General features: G+C 43.1%; 1 pseudogene; it reads right to left on the bottom strand.

Annotated features, from left to right (window-relative positions):
• Positions 1-2,046: 2,046 nt before the first annotated feature.
• Positions 2,047-2,611, bottom strand: LOC138680860 (polyadenylate-binding protein-interacting protein 2B pseudogene; annotated as a pseudogene).
• Between the last annotated feature and the right edge of the window lie 13,105 nt (positions 2,612-15,716).

Here is a 15,716-nt window from a genome sequence, read left to right as displayed (position 1 = left end):
TGTGGCTGGGCAATATACTACGTGGCTGGGCAATATACTACATGTCTGTGCTATTTACTACGTGGCTGGGCAATATACTACGTGGCTGGGCAGTATACTACGTGGCTGGGCAATATACTACGTGGTTGTGCTATATACTACGTGGGCTGTGTTATATACTACGTGGGCTGTGTTATACGCTACTTGGCTGCGCTATATTTCTCTGCTGTATCTGTGTATCATGAATCGTGGTATGTGTTAAAGAGGGGGCCCACTGAGACTCTTTCGCCCGGGGCCCTCAAAAACCTGGAGCCGGCCCTGGCTTCACTGATTGCTTGCGGCCGGGTGAGACCAATCAGCGACAGGCGCAGTCCGCCCCCAAATTGGCGCGGAATTTGAACCACGCTTCGCTAATTTGTCGCGGCCGGCCGAATCCTGTGTATAAATTGCATTATTCTGAAAACTTCATAAATTAACTACATACATATTCTAGAATACCCGATGCATTAGAATCGGGCCACCATCTTGTATATTATAAAAGTACTTGGTTTTACCAGCATTATCCAACAATACCCATCAATAAAGATGCGAATAACACTTTAGGCGGTGAGATTTATTGGGTATGCACTGGTTTTAGTTCCATAAAATTTAACCTTTAGGAATAAATGTAAACAATAAATGTCCCTATTCACTTATTGGATGCAAATAACTAAAAAACTGTGTGGAAATGGAATGTATTGTTATAAAGCTGAATAACTTTTTATTATTCAAAGTTTAAAGGGGTTTTTCTCATAATAACATTCACATGCTGCAAGGAAATGGCATCAATAGCCAACAAATTGGAGTTCTAACCGCTGTGATATCCCCAGCGACCAGTGGATCAACGTGTAATCAGTAACTGCACCGTCAAATTATTATAAATAAGAGGTTTCCCCTGTCAGCTTCAACGCAACACATTGAATGTAACACATTGATGCAGCTAAAATGTACAGTGTGATGTTCAGGAAGAGGATGCCCAACTAGAGCGGGCTGCAGAAGAGAACCAAGGAGAAAGGTGATGCAGGGAGACTGTGGTTCTCTCACATAAAGGAAGTCTGGTCTGGGTTTTTATTCTACCCAAGGCAGCATTACCATTGCAAATCTGAGTCTGCGGAGACATTATGAATTCTACATTATACATGGTGTGAGGGGTTGACTCACTCAGCTGCTTCCCAAGGTAGACACAGTAAAGTTTCTCATGATAAAACACCTGCCGGTTTATTGTGGAACAGCATAAACCACAGCAGATTTCAGCAACGTAAACAGAGCTTTTCTGGCATAAGAGAAAACAAAAAGATAACGTATAACAAAGTCCAATTATCTGAGGGATTCGCCTCTCAGACCACCATGTGTATTCAGCTCCACCTGGAGCCACTATTGTGGCTTGTTTCCTCTCCAAAAACAACATACAGACTGCCTCTCAAGGCCAGCCATTTAAACCCAGACCATGTGACCGATCACATGACTGTGACATCACACAGGTCCTGTTAGCACATGGAGATATGGTGGACACCTTCCCACCCACTCTATAGATGTCCACCTAAAACCAGCCCGTGTATGCAACTTTAATTTAATGCTCACAACACATAGTGTGCTGGAGGAAAATATTCTGGTTTCACATCACTGACGCCATTATGCGCAGTGACACACATCTCCCCTCATATACCATGCCAGTGACCCTGTCACAAAGGGTATACATTTATTTGCATTTATTACACTGAATATGATGGATTTTATCACTGGAGAACACAGACAGAAGAGGACCCCTGTGCAAGAACAGTACATGAACCCACTGCAGTCTAATGGCTCATCATAATGCACAATTTTAGCTGGTTTGGAGGTAGAAATGGGCCACCTTACCTCTTGGACCTCTGTGCACTAATATGTCCACCATTTGATTACATATCCATGAAGTTATTATGATTTATTTATATAGCACCATTGATTCCATGGTGCTGTACATGAGAAGGGGGTACATACAAAATACAAATTTCACTTACAGTAGTCAAACTAACAATGGTAAATATTAAGGAAAACAGTCTTTTTTGTCTTTTTTTTCCTGTTTTGATTTTAAAAATTGAATGTAAATGTTCAATACTTCACTCCGGGGACAAACTCCTTCGCATCGGGGTTCAAGTTACTTTTGCTCAGAATGTCCTCCGAACTGTGAATGTCGTTGACTGTGAGACCATTTAACTGCTGCTGCAACTGCCCCACTCCCTGCGGCAAATCGCGCGACGGGATGAACCAGTCCTGATCCTCCTCATCCAACATCTCCTGGAAGCAGCGGTCCAGAAACTCCTGCTCCTGTAATTCTTCCTCCACCTGTCTGTTGAAATCCTCCTCATTTTCCATCCACATGTATTCTGCAAACGGGTTGTTCTCGTTCTCGTCATGCCCGTTCACCATTTGCTCATCCTTGGACTTGTTGTTAGACGAGGAATTCCCGATGTTTGAGCCGTTCATCATGGCGGTATCTCCGCTCTCCGCACCTACAGCCTGCGCCGCTGCTCTCGTCCCCCACGGTGATCGCTGCTCGTCCGGTACGCGCGGCCTCCTGCCTGCCTGACTGACGCCTCCGCCGCGCTGCTGCTCACCGGACACACACAGACAGAAGAGGACCCCTGTGCAAGAACAGTACATGAACCCACTGCAGTCTAATGGCTCATCATAATGCACAATTTTAACTGGTTTGGAGGTAGAAATGGGCCACCTTACCTCTTGGACCTCTGTGCACTAATATGTCCACCATTGGATTACATATCCATGAAGTTATTATGATTTATTTATATAGCACCATTGATTCCATGGTGCTGTACATGAGAAGGGGGTACATACAAAATACAAATTTCACTTACAGTAGTCAAACTAACAATGGTAGACTGGTACAGAGGGAAGAGGACCCTGCCCTTGTGGGCTTACATTATACAGGATGATGGGGAAGAAGACAGTAGATTGGGGGCTGCAGTAGCTCCAGTGGTGGTGAGGCGACAGCTGGGTCATTGAACTGTAAGCTTTCTTGAAGAGATGGGTTTTCAGGTTCCATTTGAAGGATGCAAATGTGGTGGATAATTGGAAGTGTTGGGGCACAGAATTTCAAAAGATGGGAATATTTGGGAGAAGTCTTGGAGGCAAGTTCTGTGGATTATATGGAAGCAAGAAAAAGGCTACTGTGAAATGGTAATGCCTATTGTAGAGCAAAAAGTCAAAGTTCAATGAGTTGGTAAAACAGAAGTTATTTAGATCAATGTATTCCAGGAAGCAGGGCATTGAGGAAACCATATGAAGTAGAGTGATGATAAACCACACACAGATACCAAGAAGGAACCATTAGATTTCACGTTTTCACTTTGGGTGTGACTGGGGAAGAAAACAACAAAGAGCTTAAAATCGGGAAGGCAAAGCTTTACAAAATTGCTTTGTTCCCAAGGAGATCTATATTATCCTAATAGATCAAAGCTTTCAAATCTAATTCTGGGCATCATCATACCATGGTAATTGCAGTCAACATTTGACAACTGGTGTGGTATGTTTGTGTGCAAAAACAATCCTCATTCCCCATTACTAAATGAAGAGAAACACATTCATAGTAGTAACATAGTAACATAGTTAGTAAGGCCGAAAAAAGACATTTGTCCATCCAGTTCAGCCTATATTCCATCATAATAAATACCCAGATCTACGTCCTTCTACAGAACCTAATAATTGTATGATACAATATTGTTCTGCTCCAGGAAGACATCCAGGCCTCTCTTGAACCCCTCGACTGAGTTCGCCATCACCACCTCCTCAGGCAAGCAATTCCAGATTCTCACTGCCCTAACAGTAAAGAATCCTCTTCTATGTTGGTGGAAAAACCTTCTCTCCTCCAGACGCAAAGAATGCCCCCTTGTGCCCGTCACCTTCCTTGGTATAAACAGATCCTCAGCGAGATATTTGTATTGTCCCCTTATATACTTATACATGGTTATTAGATCGCCCCTCAGTCGTCTTTTTTCTAGACTAAATAATCCTAATTTCGCTAATCTATCTGGGTATTGTAGTTCTCCCATCCCCTTTATTAATTTTGTTGCCCTCCTTTGTACTCTCTCTAGTTCCATTATATCCTTCCTGAGCACCGGTGCCCAAAACTGGACACAGTACTCCATGTGCGGTCTAACTAGGGATTTGTACAGAGGCAGTATAATGCTCTCATCATGTGTATCCAGACCTCTTTTAATGCACCCCATGATCCTGTTTGCCTTGGCAGCTGCTGCCTGGCACTGGCTGCTCCAGGTAAGTTTATCATTAACTAGGATCCCCAAGTCCTTCTCCCTGTCAGATTTACCCAGTGGTTTCCCGTTCAGTGTGTAATGGTGATATTGATTCCCTCTTCCCATGTGTATAACCTTACATTTATCATTGTTAAACCTCATCTGCCACCTTTCAGCCCAAGTTTCCAACTTATCCAGATCCATCTGTAGCAGAATACTATCTTCTCTTGTATTAACTGCTTTACATAGTTTTGTATCATCTGGAAATATCGATATTTTACTGTGTATAAATATGTTGAAGAGAACAGGTCCCAATACTGACCCCTGCGGTACCCCACTGGTCACAGCGACCCAGTTAGAGACTATACCATTTATAACCACCCTCTGCTTTCTATCACTAAGCCAGTTACTAACCCATTTACACACATTTTCCCCCAGACCAAGCATTCTCATTTTGTGTACCAACCTCTTGTGCGGCACGGTATCAAACGCTTTGGAAAAATCGAGATATACCACGTCCAATGACTCACCGTGGTCCAGTCTATAGCTTACCTCTTCATAAAAACTGATTAGATTGGTTTGACAGGAGCGATTTCTCATAAACCCATGCTGATATGGAGTTAAACAGTTATTCTCATTGAGATAATCCAGAATAACATCCCTCAGAAACCCTTCAAATATTTTACCAACAATAGAGGTTAGACTTACTGGCCTATAATTTCCAGGTTCACTTTTAGAGCCCTTTTTGAATATTGGCACCACATTTGCTATGCGCCAGTCCTGCGGAACAGACCCTGTCGCTATAGAGTCACTAAAAATAAGAAATAATGGTTTATCTATTACATTACTTAGTTCTCTTAGTACTCGTGGGTGTATGCCATCCGGACCCGGAGATTTATCTATTTTAATCTTATTTAGCCGGTTTCGCACCTCTTCTTGGGTTAGATTGGTGACCCTTAATATAGGGTTTTCATTGTTTCTTGGGATTTCACCTAGCATTTCATTTTCCACCGTGAATACCGTGGAGAAGAAGGTGTTTAATATGTTAGCTTTTTCCTCGTCATCTACAACCATTCTTTCCTCACTATTTTTTAAGGGGCCTACATTTTCAGTTTTTATTCTTTTACTATTGATATAGTTGAAGAACAGTTTGGGATTAGTTTTACTCTCCTTAGCAATGTGCTTCTCTGTTTCCTTTTTGGCAGCTTTAATTAGTTTTTTAGATAAAGTATTTTTCTCCCTATAGTTTTTTAGAGCTTCAATGGTGCCATCCTGCTTTAGTAGTGCAAATGCTTTCTTTTTACTGTTAATTGCCTGTCTTACTTCTTTGTTTAGCCACATTGGGTTTTTCCTATTTCTAGTCCTTTTATTCCCACAAGGTATAAACCGCTTACACTGCCTATTTAGGATGTTCTTAAACATTTCCCATTTATTATCTGTATTCTCATTTCTGAGGATATTGTCCCAGTCTACCAGATTAAGGGCATCTCTAAGCTGTTCAAACTTTGCCTTCCTAAAGTTCAATGTTTTTGTGACTCCCTGACAAGTCCCCCTAGTGAAAGACAGGTGAAACTGCACAATATTGTGGTCGCTATTTCCTAAATGCCCAACCACCTGCAGATTTGTTATTCTGTCAGGTCTATTAGATAGTATTAGGTCTAAAAGTGCTGCTCCTCTGGTTGGATTCTGCACCAATTGTGAAAGATAATTTTTCTTGGTTATTAGCAGAAACCTGTTACCTTTATGGGTTTCACAGGTTTCTGTTTCCCAGTTAATATCCGGGTAGTTAAAGTCCCCCATAACCAGGACCTCATTATGGGTTGCAGCTTCATCTATCTGCTTTAGAAGTAGACTTTCCATGCTTTCTGTTATATTTGGGGGTTTGTAACAGACCCCAATGAGAATTTTGTTACCATTTTTCCCTCCATGAATTTCAACCCATATGGACTCGACATCCTCATTCCCTTTGCTAATATCCTCCCTTAAAGTGGACTTTAGACAAGACTTTACATAGAGACAAACCCCTCCTCCTCTCCGATTTTTACGATCCTTTCTAAACAGACTGTAACCCTGTAAGTTAACTGCCCAGTCATAGCTTTCATCTAACCATGTCTCGGTTATTCCCACTATGTCAAAGTTACCTGTAGATATTTCTGCTTCTAGTTCTTCCATCTTGTTTGTCAGGCTTCTGGCGTTTGCGAGCATGCAGTTTAGAGGATTTTGTTTTGTTCCAATCTCCTCACTGTGGATTGTTTTAGAAATGTTCTTACCTCCCTTCTGAGTATGTTTTCCTGGGTCGTCTTTGTTCGAGTCTAATGTTTTTCTTCCCGTCCCCTCTTCTTCTAGTTTAACGCCCTCCTGATGAGTGTAGCGAGTCTTCTGGCGAATGTGTGTTTCCCAGGTTTGTTGAGGTGTAGTCCGTCTCTGGCGAGGAGTCCATCATACCAGTAATTCACACCGTGGTCCAGGAATCCAAATCCTTGTTGTCTGCACCATCGTCTTAGCCAGTTGTTTGCATCAAGGATCCTGTTCCATCTCCTGGTGCCATGCCCGTCTACTGGAAGGATAGAAGAAAAAACTACCTGTGCATCCAGTTCCTTTACTTTCTTCCCCAACTCTTCAAAGTCCTTGCAGATTGTCGGTAGGTCCTTCCTTGCCGTGTCATTGGTGCCAACATGTATCAGAAGAAATGGGTGGACGTCCTTGGAGCTGAAGAGCTTTGGTATCCTATCGGTCACATCCTTGATCATCGCACCTGGAAGGCAGCATACTTCTCTTGCAGTTATGTCCGGTCTGCAGATGGCTGCTTCGGTGCCTCTCAGTAGTGAGTCTCCCACCACCACCACTCTTCGTTGCTTCTTGGCTGTACTTTTTGCTGTCACTTGTTGCTGTGTGCCCTTTTCTTTTTTGCTTGCTGGTATTGCTTCATTCTTAGGTGTGCCATCTTCATCCTCTACAAAGATTTGATATCGGTTCTTCAGTTGTGTGGTTGGTGATTTCTCCATGGTCTTCTTGCTTCTTTTGGTCACATGCTTCCACTCATCTGCTTTTGGAGGTTCTCTGACACTTTTTGCACCTTCTGTGACCAGTAGAGATGCTTCTGTTCTGTCTAGAAAGTCTTCATTCTCTTTGATGAGTTTCAAAGTTGCTATTCTTTCTTCCAGACCCCGCACCTTTTCTTCTAAAAGGGCCACTAGTCTACACTTCTGACAGGTGAAATTGGATTCTTCTTCTGGTCGATCTGTGAACATGTAGCACATGCTGCAGCTCACCATGTAGGTTGTCACATCTGCCATGTTGCTCCTAGATCCTGCTGACTTGCTGTGTGTTTTCCTTCTTGTGTAATCTACTCAGCCAAGCTCTCTTGCAATAATGTCCTACAGGCAAAAATTGGTGATGCTTTCGAAGCAGCTGGTCCTGGCTGTACCCAACGATCTTCTAGCTTAGGGAGACTTCGCTTCTCCCAGAAGGCACCTGGAATATGCAAATTAGCCTCCTGAAGCTTGAATCCCTGGTTTGGTGATGCTTTCGAAGCAGCTGGTCCCGGCTGTACCCAACGATCTTCTAGCTTAGGGAGACTTCGCTTCTCCCAGAAGGCACCTGGAATATGCAAATTAGCCTCCTGAAGCTTGAATCCCTGGTTTGGTGATGCTTTCGAAGCAGCTGGTCCCGGCTGTACCCAACGATCTTCTAGCTTAGGGAGACTTCGCTTCTCCCAGAAGGCACCTGGAATATGCAAATTAGCCTCCTGAAGCTTGAATCCCTGGTTTGGTGATGCTTTCGAAGCAGCTGGTCCCGGCTGTACCCAACGATCTTCTAGCTTAGGGAGACTTCGCTTCTCCCAGAAGGCACCTGGAATATGCAAATTAGCCTCCTGAAGCTTGAATCCCTGGTTTGGTGATGCTTTCGAAGCAGCTGGTCCCGGCTGTACCCAACGATCTTCTAGCTTAGGGAGACTTCGCTTCTCCCAGAAGGCACCTGGAATATGCAAATTAGCCTCCTGAAGCTTGAATCCCTGGTTTGGTGATGCTTTCGAAGCAGCTGGTCCCGGCTGTACCCAACGATCTTCTAGCTTAGGGAGACTTCGCTTCTCCCAGAAGGCACCTGGAATATGCAAATTAGCCTCCTGAAGCTTGAATCCCTGGTTTGGTGATGCTTTCGAAGCAGCTGGTCCCGGCTGTACCCAACGATCTTCTAGCTTAGGGAGACTTCGCTTCTCCCAGAAGGCACCTGGAATATGCAAATTAGCCTCCTGAAGCTTGAATCCCTGGTTTGGTGATGCTTTCGAAGCAGCTGGTCCCGGCTGTACCCAACGATCTTCTAGCTTAGGGAGACTTCGCTTCTCCCAGAAGGCACCTGGAATATGCAAATTAGCCTCCTGAAGCTTGAATCCCTGGTTTGGTGATGCTTTCGAAGCAGCTGGTCCCGGCTGTACCCAACGATCTTCTAGCTTAGGGAGACTTCGCTTCTCCCAGAAGGCACCTGGAATATGCAAATTAGCCTCCTGAAGCTTGAATCCCTGGTTTGGTGATGCTTTCGAAGCAGCTGGTCCCGGCTGTACCCAACGATCTTCTAGCTTAGGGAGACTTCGCTTCTCCCAGAAGGCACCTGGAATATGCAAATTAGCCTCCTGAAGCTTGAATCCCTGGTTTGTTGATGCTTTCGAAGCAGCTGGTCCCGGCTGTACCCAACGATCTTCTAGCTTAGGGAGACTTCGCTTCTCCCAGAAGGCACCTGGAATATGCAAATTAGCCTCCTGAAGCTTGAATCCCTGGTTTGGTGATGCTTTCGAAGCAGCTGGTCCCGGCTGTACCCAACGATCTTCTAGCTTAGGGAGACTTCGCTTCTCCCAGAAGGCACCTGGAATATGCAAATTAGCCTCCTGAAGCTTGAATCCCTGGTTTGGTGATGCTTTCGAAGCAGCTGGTCCCGGCTGTACCCAACGATCTTCTAGCTTAGGGAGACTTCGCTTCTCCCAGAAGGCACCTGGAATATGCAAATTAGCCTCCTGAAGCTTGAATCCCTGGTTTGGTGATGCTTTCGAAGCAGCTGGTCCCGGCTGTACCCAACGATCTTCTAGCTTAGGGAGACTTCGCTTCTCCCAGAAGGCACCTGGAATATGCAAATTAGCCTCCTGAAGCTTGAATCCCTGGTTTGGTGATGCTTTCGAAGCAGCTGGTCCCGGCTGTACCCAACGATCTTCTAGCTTAGGGAGACTTCGCTTCTCCCAGAAGGCACCTGGAATATGCAAATTAGCCTCCTGAAGCTTGAATCCCTGGTTTGGTGATGCTTTCGAAGCAGCTGGTCCCGGCTGTACCCAACGATCTTCTAGCTTAGGGAGACTTCGCTTCTCCCAGAAGGCACCTGGAATATGCAAATTAGCCTCCTGAAGCTTGAATCCCTGGTTTGTTGATGCTTTCGAAGCAGCTGGTCCCGGCTGTACCCAACGATCTTCTAGCTTAGGGAGACTTCGCTTCTCCCAGAAGGCACCTGGAATATGCAAATTAGCCTCCTGAAGCTTGAATCCCTGGTTTGGTGATGCTTTCGAAGCAGCTGGTCCCGGCTGTACCCAACGATCTTCTAGCTTAGGGAGACTTCGCTTCTCCCAGAAGGCACCTGGAATATGCAAATTAGCCTCCTGAAGCTTGAATCCCTGGTTTGGTGATGCTTTCGAAGCAGCTGGTCCCGGCTGTACCCAACGATCTTCTAGCTTAGGGAGACTTCGCTTCTCCCAGAAGGCACCTGGAATATGCAAATTAGCCTCCTGAAGCTTGAATCCCTGGTTTGGTGATGCTTTCGAAGCAGCTGGTCCCGGCTGTACCCAACGATCTTCTAGCTTAGGGAGACTTCGCTTCTCCCAGAAGGCACCTGGAATATGCAAATTAGCCTCCTGAAGCTTGAATCCCTGGTTTGGTGATGCTTTCGAAGCAGCTGGTCCCGGCTGTACCCAACGATCTTCTAGCTTAGGGAGACTTCGCTTCTCCCAGAAGGCACCTGGAATATGCAAATTAGCCTCCTGAAGCTTGAATCCCTGGTTTGGTGATGCTTTCGAAGCAGCTGGTCCCGGCTGTACCCAACGATCTTCTAGCTTAGGGAGACTTCGCTTCTCCCAGAAGGCACCTGGAATATGCAAATTAGCCTGGAATATGCATCATCGATGCATTCTGTACAAAGCGCTTATGAATCTGCCTGTATAATCATCTGGTGACTTCAATAATAGGCTGCAATGAACATGGTCACAAACTGGCAATTGCAACGTTTCTTGGCTCACAGAGAGCTGCAGGATGGTCCGCACTGGCATGCCCCACCACAGAAGACACAGCTGCTAGCACAGCAGAGCTAATACAAGCTACAAATGGCAAAAGTGTGGGAGAAAAGAAATAATAAAGAAAATGCAAAGAAGGGAAGAAGGACATATGAGAGGAGAATGAGAATGAATTCATTCTCTGACCTGTCTCTAATGGCCTATCATAGAGCAGTTGAAAAATTCTTACGTTCATGCCTCATCAATAGAGATCACGGTTAATATCACAAATCAATGGTTGTACTGGTTTCTGCATTCTCATTGTCAATGGAAAAGTGACATTGAACCTTTTATCCAAAACGTTACTTGTACGTATGTCCTTTTATGAACACACTTTTCATATATTCACTACAACACAGACTTCAGGGAATTCTAGGACTTTTTATTTTACAGCTAGAGAGAAGTTGGTGTTGAGGTCATGTCAGATATAAATGATAGAAAGTGCAGGGAGCTCAAGCCAGCACTGTGACCAAGAACTACAATATACCTTGATATTGACTGCCAAATTAACATTGGTATAATTCACCTAAAATGGCTTATTGCAGACATTTATTCAAGAATAATTAATACAAAGCTGAGATCATTTTATTAACTTCAAAGGAGATAAATTAATGGGTTATGTCAACAATGTCACTCAAGTCTGTGCATAGAATATGGCTAATCTCCCCATCTTTTCAGGTCACTGTATATAGATTTTTAAAACTTCCATATTCAATACCAGTTATAGAAAATAAGAGATGATCAAATCTTTTGAAATTTGAAATTGCCAGATTCAACAAATTATTACAAAAAAAATTTAATTTGTCGCAATTTGCAATACTGTAAATCCTCCAATTGCCCTGAAAAGTTGAGTGTAACACTTCAGGTCTCCTAGAACTGTATCTAAATCCTTTCAAGCTTTTGAACACAAACAGCCTTACTAATGTCAAAGTGGCCTCACCATAGAAACGGATCGTAACCCAGTAGTAACCAACAGTTGCAACACAAGTTTGTCCAGATAGTGGATAAGCAGCCCCAATCAAGTTCCAAAGAAATTAAATCTGTCCTTTCAGCTCAGGGCGCATTGGTGTCTGTAAACTATCCTTTGACATTTCAATGAAATGAAACGCTATGACAGGAGACCCAGGAGGACTCCACTGCTGACACACAGATGTAAAAAAGCTAGACTGCAGTTTGAGTATGTGAGTAAGCCAAAATCCACCCGGGAAAGCATCTTGCGGCCAGATGAGACCAAGATAGAGCTTTTTGGTAAAGCACGTCATTCTACTGTTCACCGAAAGTGGAGGCCTACAAAGAAAAGAACACAGTACCTACAGTCAAATATGGTGCAGGTTCAAAGTGTTTTGGGGTTGTTTTGCTGCCTGTGGCACTAGGTGCCTTGATTGTGTGTAAGGTATCATGAAATCTGAAGGTTATTAAGGGATTTTGGGTCGCAATGTAGTGCCAAGTGTCAGAAAGCTTGGTTTACATCCTAGGTCTTGGGTCTTCCGGCAGGACAAGGACCACAAACATACTTCAAGAAGAACCAAGGAATGGATGGAAACAAAGCACTGTCGAGTTATGAAGTGGCCAGCAATGAGTCTGGATCTAATTCCCATTGAACACCTGTGGAGAGATCTTAAAATTGCTGTTAGTAGAAGGCACCTTTCAAATATGAGTGACCAGGAGCAGTTTGCAAACAAAGAGTGGTCCAAATTCCAGTTGAGAGTTGTAAGAAGCTTGCTGATGTTTATAAAAAGCGATTGAATGCAGTTATTTATTCCAAAGGGTGTGCAACTAAATATTACCTTGAGGGTGCCAACAAATTTTGTCCTCCTATTTTTGGGGTAAAGTGTTAAATTATGTCCAACCTGCTTTTTTTCTCAGTTTTTTTTGTGTTGCTCCAGTGCACACAAAGGAAATAATCATGTGTTATACAAAACACGTGTAATTGCAATAATTTTCTGGGAGAAATGCTTCATTTTCTGGAACATTTTCATTAGTGCCAACACTTTCGGCCATGACTGTATATTATTGACACGAGTACATTCATCTTCATCACTGATGCAGTTGTACGGCACACTACTGTCTGGAGTATTTGTCACAACTATTAGGGCTTTCTCTTCCTGTATCTATTGCTGAGCTGTGAGCTCTGATATCCTGTTACCATCCTAAATGACATTAAAATGTCTGCCAGATTTCCTCCCTTGGCTTTTTTAAAGGCTATCATCATCTCTCCTGATTGGCTGCGCTATACCATATTATGTGATGTGATAGCTGCAAGGCATTATGAGGAAGCCTGAAGGGTTACACCTGAGGTCATATGAGACTTCAGATATTTTTGGGGAAATTCCAATTGCATATAGTTTCGTTCACTATGAACCTGCAAATTTAATAAAATTCAACACAAATTTGATTGTGAGAAGATAAGGTGCATGCTGTGCTATAGTTTACCAACAAATGCCTTTGTTGAACCAGTTGTGCCTCAATGCCGTCTCTCAGATAGCATGAAAAATCCATGTAAGCAAAGACTTAAAGGGGTTGTCAGGCTACACCAAATTGCTCAACTATCTGTAGCATAGGCTATCCTTAGTAGGGGGTCCAACACCTGGTATCCAGAACAGCTGATGTTGCAGTGGGGGGGGTCGTTAGATGTAAACATATGACGTATCTACAAACCGCCGTTTCATTCAATGTGTAACGACGGCTTTTGGGCACTGCAGAACAGCTCCTGTTCAAAAGAGTGGGAGCCGGCAGTGATAGCTACACATTGAATTAAGTTTTATGCATTTATATCTGGTGACACCAAGAGCAAATAGCAGCTGTTTGGTGTGAGTGACAGGTGTCAGACTCCAATTCATCTGGTATTGATGACCTCTCCTATGGAGAGATCATCACTTGGTTGTGGACAGACAATGCCCTTAATGCCCCCACACGCCGTTGAGAAAAGCTAACCAAAAATGACAAATTTGGCAGGACTAGTTTACAATCTGTTTATGGGGGCTCTAACTCTACCCCAAAGGATGTCAAAATAGAAAAAGATCTTTTCTATCTTTAATCCATGCTGGGTCTGGGGGAAAATGTGTGTAAATGGGTAAGTAACTGGCTTAGAGATAGAAAGCAGAGGGTGGTTATAAATGGTATAGTCTCTAACTGGGTCGCTGTAACCAGTGGGGTACCGCAGGGGTCGGTGTTGGGACCTATTCTCTTTAACATATTTATTAATGATCTCGTAGAAGGTTTACACAGTAAAATATCGATATTTGCAGATGATACAAAACTATGTAAAGCAGTTAATACAAGAGAATATAGTATTCTGCTACAGATGGATCTGGATAAGTTGGAAACTTGGGCTGAAAGGTGGCAGATGTGGTTTAACAATGATAAATGTAAGGATATACACATGGTAAGAAGGAATCAATATCACCATTACACACTGAACGGGAAACCCCTGGGTAAATCTGACATGGAGAAGGACTTGGGGATCCTAGTTAATGATAAACTTACCTGGAGCAGCCAGTGCCAGGCAGCGGATGCCAAGGCAAAAAGGGTCATGTGGTGCATTAAAAGAGGTCTGGATACACATGATGAGAGCATTATACTGCCTCTGTACAAATCCCTGATTAGACCGCACATGGATTACTGTGTACAGTTTTGGGTACCAGTGCTCAGGAAGGATATAATGGAACTAGAGCGAGTACAAAGGAGGGCAACAAAATTAATAAAGGGGATGGGGGAACTACAATACCCAGAGAGATTAGCAAAATTAGGAATATTTAGTCTAGAAAAAAGACGACTGAGGGGCAATCTCATAACCATGTATAAGTATATAAAGGGACAATATAAATATCAATCCGAGGATCTGTTTATAAGGCTACGGTCACAGCATGTGGTCAGTATTTTACATCAGTATTTGTAAGCCAAAACCAGGAGTGGAACAAACAGAGATGGAAAGCTATTATAGAAACATGTCACCAAGTCTGTATTTTTGACCCACTCCTGGTTTTGGCTAACAAATACTGATGTGAAATATTGATCAAATACTGATAGTGTGACCATAACCTAACAAGGAAGGTGACAGTCACAAGGGGGCATTCTCTGAGTCTTGTAGAGAGAAGGTTTTTCCACCAACATAGAAGAGGATTCTTTACTGTTAGGGCAGTGAGAATCTGGAATTGCTTGCCTGAGGAGGTGGTGATGGCGAACTCAGTCGAGGAGTTCAAGAGAGGCCTGGATGTCTTCCTGGAGCAGGACAATATTGTATCTTACCGTTATTAGGTTCTTTAGAAGTACATAGATCTGGGGATTTATTATGATGGAATATAGACTGAACTGGATGGACAAATGACTTTTTTCAGCCTTGCTAACTATGTTACTATGTTATCAGGGGTTAACTACCTAACTTGTCTCAGTCATGTAGTGTCATTATGAGCAGCGGCATGCACTCACTTTGCCATATGCGGTGACGCGTACTATTATGGATACTGACTTCAGTCACTTTCTGCCACTTTCTGTATTACATAATGCAGCTGACTTCACATTTAACAGTCCATGGACATCCAATTAAAACACAACATTAATCCTGGTCGTGGGTAGTTTGGCTTCTAGCCCTTCTACACACTGCTTGATGCATATTAATTACAATAGTAATAACTCATGCAGTATTCATACAGTCACCAGGAACAACATAACATTTAAATATAGAACAACATGTTATGCACAAAGATTACCATTATGAGTGGTGGAGAGGTTTGCCATGCCAAGCACAAACATAAATTGACAATTTATTCTGATAGTGATCCATAATAGTATAATATTCCTCTTCAGTTCCAGAGAAAGATAAATATCTTCAAATCTTCCTGTTATAACTTCACTGATTACTTTAAAGAATGTTTTCAGATATTTTTACCTTTATGTGGAACTTTAGCAGACAAACAGAGACCTCTAGTGGACACTTGGCCTAATGGCATGTTTGTGCAGCTTAGATTGGCAGTCCAATGTGTCACTGAAAAATTCATGCAAGAACCATTCACAGTCATTTTTGTGTCCTATTCATTTTTTCACATAGTATTTTCATAAATATATCTGCTGTAAAGAAATATACAAAATAAAGGTTGACATTGTAAATTAAGATATGTCAACAGTATTCCAGATTGCCGTAG

Source organism: Ranitomeya imitator, chromosome 5, assembly GCF_032444005.1.
Source record: "Ranitomeya imitator isolate aRanImi1 chromosome 5, aRanImi1.pri, whole genome shotgun sequence".
In the NCBI taxonomy this organism is placed as follows: Eukaryota; Metazoa; Chordata; class Amphibia; order Anura; family Dendrobatidae; genus Ranitomeya; species Ranitomeya imitator.
This window is presented reverse-complemented; position numbering and strand designations above follow the sequence as displayed.